Below are 6,384 nucleotides of genomic sequence, written 5' to 3'. Positions count from 1 at the left end.
AAAAAAAAAAAAAAAAAAAAAAAAAAAAACTTAACTACCACACTATATAAATCCAAGGATTATTGGTCCCCCACGTTCCGAAAAAATTGGAAACAAAGAAAGGCGACTCTAGTCCTATTCATGCCACATGTACATATTCAAATCCATTGAATTTGTGGGCACCCACAGGTCTAATCCATCAAAATTGGTCCCACCATAATTGAATAATTCAAGAACAGATTTAGAGGCGACAAAATAAAGATAATCTGTTGATTTTTTTATTTTATTTTTTCCCATTGATCTTATAAATGAGGTGTGCATTGTGTTGTGGGGCGAAGCTCATGTATGTCGCTTCATGGGAATTGATGAAATCAATGGTTTTGATATTCTTGGCAATATTGATTGTTTGGATAGTGAACTCATAAATTTAAGCTCTCAAGTATTAGCATTGCTATTTTACCACATTAAAGAAGGTAAACCTATATTTTTTTGTCTGAAACATGTTCACAAATAGAACTTGCTGTTGTGAGTGACATGTATACAAAAAATAGTTCCAATATTGAAATGAGGTAGTGCAGATATCAATTCCCTATACAGTATACAAAAATTTTACATTTTGCAAGATATTTAATGACTAAGGAGAAGTTTACATTTATAAGGTTTAAATAACCATTGTGGCCACCCAAGTTTTCGCGTGGGTATATACGGTTGAAACTTGGGTCGGGTTGGGTTGGGTTGGGTTTTACCCATACCTCATCGACCCGAACTGAGAATACCCCGGGTTGGGTTTAGAAATTATGGGTCTTGGATTGCGTTAGTTTTCAGTTTGAAAACCGCAATACAATCAAGGGTCAAGTCAGGATTTAAGACAAAAATTCGAAACCTAAGATCCGGCCTGACTCTTACAGTTGTACTTTGAATTTTTTTTTTAAATATCTCTTTAATAATATGACAATTTTTTTTCTAGTATGTTGATATAATTGCTTCCATTGATATGGTCAAGTTTGAGAAGGGGCGCATTTATCATTTCCCTTTGAATTTAGACACTATAATAGGCTAAACATTAAAAACCCGACCCGGCCCAGCCCGACAAAGAAAATATCTTAGGTAGGGTCAGACTTATAAATGTTGGGTTTTCCATAAAAAAAACTCCACCCTAACCTGACCCGAGATTATTTAGACATGAGCACTACTAGGAAAACGATAATCAGTTTTGTGGAAAAAAAAATGAGCATCATTCACAACAAAACAAAATAAGCGAGCTCAAATCCCCACAAAAGCAATAATTACATCTTGAAAAGGTCAAATCAACGGTCACATCACTCCCATTTCTATTTTCCATTTTCAATGTTTTTCCTCCGTTTGGTTGCCAGTGAAATTTTTGTCCCAGAAAGTTTTAGTAAAATTTTCATCCCATCCCATACTCGATTGCTTTTTAGCACTAGAATTTTTTTAATCCCACTCTTGTAATAATTGCTTGTGTGGTGAATTTTTCAATCCCACTCTTGTAATGATTGCCTTTTCATCCTATTCCAAAATAATCCCAGGAACCAAAAATAAGCTTGAGAAGAATTTTTTTTCTTCCCAACAGTTCAAGCAACCAAACAAAGTTTTTTTTTTTTTCCCATCATAGTCCGGTCAACCAAACATGGGATTTTTATTTTACCGGAATGCTTCTAGGACTTTTTTTTTTCCACCAATCTCCTTGGATTTTTTTCCTCCCACATAAATCCCAGGAACCAAAAAAAACCTAGCAACCAAATAGATAGAGATTATTGAGTATAGCTATAAGACCTATATATGGTATGATTGTGGAAAACCCGACCCGACCCAACAAGCCCGATTGAACCCTGTATATAACTAAATTAACATGGTTTTGAAAATGCATGTGACGTGGCACAACTCGCAACACTCAATAAGCCAAGATTAGGTGGATAATATATAGGAAGAAAATATTATAACACTAGGTTTTTAATATCATTACAAATTTTTCAAGACTATAGACAGCATTGTCGTACATCTCAACCTATAATTTAAGATTAACTTAATGAAGTATTGACACTCCTCTTTTCTTTTTAGACTCTTCTGCTTAGCTGTTTCGAAAGCTATTACGATTCCCACATAAAGATATCAACAAGACAACAACCAACCTTTAAAAATATCTAAATAAGGGAGTGGTGATATCATTTCCATGTATGTATTATTTTGAGAGGGGTGTTTGAAGTATTTTTGTTTATTGAAAAGGTGAAGGTTGTTGGCTAGGGTATTGAAAAGAATCGAAGGAGCTACTGTGTACACTTCATTTATGGTAAGTTTATCGTGAAAACAATCAGATAAGGGTACATGGTGTTCCTAAAAATAGTAAAAAGATGTCCCTACAATGTCAGAAAGAGAGCCCTAGGGTTAGGGTTCTTTTGAATTTTACTATACTGACTGCATTGTCTGTTTTTTTACCCTTCGTTTTTACTATTTACACGCCACAAGGTAAAACAGACCCAAAAAAAACACTAAGATTCGTATATATGTGTCCATGGAGGCATGGATGATAAGAGAGAAGTCTTTTTTATTGTAAGGACAGCCCTCTCTCCTTTGTCTTCTTTGTGAAGAAGGTCAAATCTTAAGCAAAAATATTTCTGCTTTTGATGTGATGTTCTTAAAGGTATAAATAAAGAATAAGACAAGGAGAGGGTGTCCTTATAAAAAAATAGCGGGGCAGTTATCAGCTCTCAATATATTTCCTTGTAGAAAATATGACTTGGATTTACTCTCTTTAGCTTTCACAACTGGCGTAAGGCTGAAAATAGACAGTGTATCTTACAAGTTTCAGGGTGTGTTAACGTGCAACTTGCCCTCTTATTAATGTAAGATATAAAGGGAAAAAAATATATGGGTAATAGCTTTCTTTCAGTGTACAACCAATTTTTGTTAGATTCGATGAATCATGTGGGTTGAATTCTCTGGCTGTGATAATTGCACAGAACCCATCACTCCAAATCCAAAAACCAAGTTACCAATGACCCTTGTAGATGGCTGGGAGAATAGGAGAAAAATAAGTGAAAAAGAATTAGGCAATAATGGAAGATGGGGAGAATATTAGGAGGGAGATTTGCGAGTAGTGTTTGGTTGTGCGAGGAAATTAGATGAAGATGTAGGGTGTCATTATCAAAATATAGATAGAAGAGAGAGAAAAGTAAGAAATAGAAAGAGAGAAAAAGAATAAGACAAGAATTTCTCCTAATTCCCCCCCAACAAATTTCTCCATTTTGGTGAAAAAATAGGAGAAGGTTTTGGTGGAAACATCTCCGCCGCGTAAGCGCCACCCAGGATAAAAACTAATAATGATATCTAGAAGTTGCCTAATGGTCAAATGTGTAAATGACAACCAAACATGCTCTGGGGAGATCTCATGCATTTGAAACTCCTACAATCTTTCCCAAAACAAGCAACCAAACAGAGCATGGGAAAAATCATAGCAAGTCTAAGCTGAAGAAAGATAAAAAGAATCAATTTAATGTCACTACCAAAGCAGAGGACTTTGGAAGAATCATTGAAATCAAAGCTCAAAGAGAGAAAAAAAAAAGAGGAGATTTTTTGTAGGAAAAGTAGAGAACCCATTACTATTTCTACAGCAAACGAGAAGCTTTTAGCTAGAGAAAATTTATTGGATTCTAAGCTCAATCGAGAGAGAGAGAGACTTTATTGTCTGTACCCAAAACAAGTTCATGTTATCTATACAGTTAATTCATCATCATTGAAGAGGTACACAACCCAAAGGAAGAAAAGAAGCAAAGCTAAAGTACGAAAAAAAAAAAACAAAGCTAAAGTACGAAAAAAAAAAAACAGAGAGATAGAGAGCAGAAGATTACAAGAGTTGCTAGCCCCTAAGAATAATTGAAGGGCTAAAACCACTACTAATAATCCCACAACAAAGCTTCAAAGCTACTAGGAACCATACTCTCCGGTGTCGATAACTGATCGGAAAAGAACCCGGAATCTTCCATACCTTCCAACCATGGTAGCGGCTCGGCGTAAAGCCAGCTGTCGGCTGAGTCAAACACAAACTCGTTGGACGACTCGGGCGAGTCAACTAGCCCGAGTCGTGGGAGCTCCACAATTTCGCTCAATTCATCCGACATCGATACCGGCGCTACTGCAGTACCCCCTGCCGACGTGAATTTGTCCATGGCAGCCGCCTTGGCGGCCGCGGCTTGGACGTCACGTGGTGATAGCGTGGTGGGTCGCGGCAGCGAGTCCACCAGCTCAGGGAAATTCAGTATGGCTGAATTTCCCTTGATGCTAAGCGCGGCCACATCGTGGGCCCGCGCAGCCATCTCCGGTGTCGGGAAGGTGCCGAGCCAGATCCTTGACTTCTTCCGTGGCTCGCGGATTTCCGACACCCATTTCCCCCAAGTGCGCATTCGGACGCCCCGGTAGACGGGTGTCTTAGTGTGATCTCTATTCCTTTTGGTCTTGTTGGCATCTGGGTCATTGGATTTGGGCTGTTTGGAGGGAATTGGCATTGGGTTTTGAAGTGATTGGGATAAGGAAGAAGAGGATGGGGAAGATGGAGATGGAGATGGAGATGAAGATGAAGATGAAATGGAATTGCTACAACTTTCAGCTTCTGAATTTGGTGGATCCCCCATGGAATGAAAATGCAAGTAGTAACTAATTTTATTGATTCCTTCACTTGAAATATGCAATGATGGATTTTTGGTTGATTCCGTGTAAAGAACAAGAGAAAGTGGTAAAAATTTTCAAGAATGTACAAGCAGTAGTTGCCTCTCTAAACCAAGCCTTGTCAAACAATATGTACTCAAGAGAATGTGTGTCAGAGAGAGAGAGAGAGAGAGAGAGAGAGAGCGAGCTAGCAAAGAAGGCATTGAAGCATTCCCATTGGGAAGGAGAATGGAAAAGATGACAGAAGATTTGGTAACTACACCGATAGGTAGGCAGTTATATGGGTTTTTTCCATTGGGGAAGATAAGAAGATGGGTATGTTGGAAGAACAAAATTGAGAGAGAGAGAGAGAGAGAGAGAGAGAAGAATATGTGATGAGGGAAGGGGGAAGGGAGGGTTTTAGTAGGGAGGGGAAGGGGGGCTACATTAACAGTAACCCTAAAATCAACCTGGAATTTTACATAATTTGGTAATGACTAAAGACACGTAAAATGCTAGGGAGGATGGCGTCCACAGCAAGGAGATGAGGCTCCTTGCCAGTACAATGCTGTCTACTCTGTACCGTTCAAACCCTCATTAAATTTCCCTTCTCAGCTTGACCCATGTCTGCCCTGTTGCTTTCCTTTTTTATCTTTCATTACTTCCCTCTCCAAAAGACTCTTTTACCCTTGAGCCAGACAATGGATGACAAATCCAAATCAATTCCACATGGGTCCTAACTCCTAACTTACTGCTCCCAATTCAATTCTCTGAAGGGATTTTCTTACTTTCTAATCCTCTTTGCTTTTTTTTCCCTTCATAATATTAGATATTCATTCTAGATTAGAATTTTTGTTCTAATCACAATTCAAACCTTATGGATTTGGCCCTAGTTATAGTTGCAAAATTAAACAAATAAATACATAAGTTAAAAAAATAGAATTATTGTAAGAAGAATCAATTATAAAAACACATATGTAAAGTTTTTGGAATATATATATATATAACATATGGGAGTGGGTGCAGGAAATGGGGGCACGACATAAGTGCCACCATCGATGTTTGATCCTACTACAGCTTCTTATAAAGCTGGCTGTGGTTGGATCAAATATCAAGGGTGGCGACTTGATTATATGCAACTACGAACAAACACCAAATAATTAATACATCTGGTGGCCGTATTTTATGTAAGGTTATTAGACTGAAAATGATATCCCCCCCCCCCCCCCCCCCCCTCCCCAATGGTTTCTGTGAGAATGGTTCATTGCTTGAGGATAAATTCACCCCTTGTAATGTTTTTTCTATGCGTTTAAAACTTAACGAATAATGTTAAAGGGGGGATTTTATCCATCAGAGGGGGGAAATATCATTCCCCTATTAGAGAGTATTAATTATTACATATGTGTTGTCCATCACATATCTAATCGTTGGCATGAAAATGCTAAATGGCGTACGTCTACCAACGTTCCCCCTTAAAACCACCAGTAGAAAAGATTTCTCCCAATTTTTTGTAATGCCATATATACAAGCGTTCATTGAAATCTACCGAGAGATTTCTAGTAGTCTTTTTAAGTGAATGGCGATAGATGTACACCTGTAAAAATGACCTTTCTTATAGTGCTAGCAACATGGCACTTCCTTCATCTAACGCTTTATCCTTTTATTACCAACATTTCTAGTGCACCGGATTTTATACATATATGTCTGATAAGAAGAAAACTCAGCGACCTTCTATTGCATCTACCA

General features: G+C 37.9%; 1 pseudogene; it reads right to left on the bottom strand.

Annotated features, from left to right (window-relative positions):
* Positions 1 to 3,610: 3,610 nt before the first annotated feature.
* LOC143861464 (dehydration-responsive element-binding protein 3 pseudogene) lies at positions 3,611 to 5,247 on the bottom strand (annotated as a pseudogene).
* Positions 5,248 to 6,384: the final 1,137 nt, after the last annotated feature.

This window comes from Tasmannia lanceolata, unplaced genomic scaffold, assembly GCF_043159265.1.
Source record: "Tasmannia lanceolata isolate RefF3 unplaced genomic scaffold, GAP_Taslan_0.1 ptg000003l, whole genome shotgun sequence".
NCBI lineage: Eukaryota > Viridiplantae > Streptophyta > Magnoliopsida > Canellales > Winteraceae > Tasmannia > Tasmannia lanceolata.
This window is presented reverse-complemented; position numbering and strand designations above follow the sequence as displayed.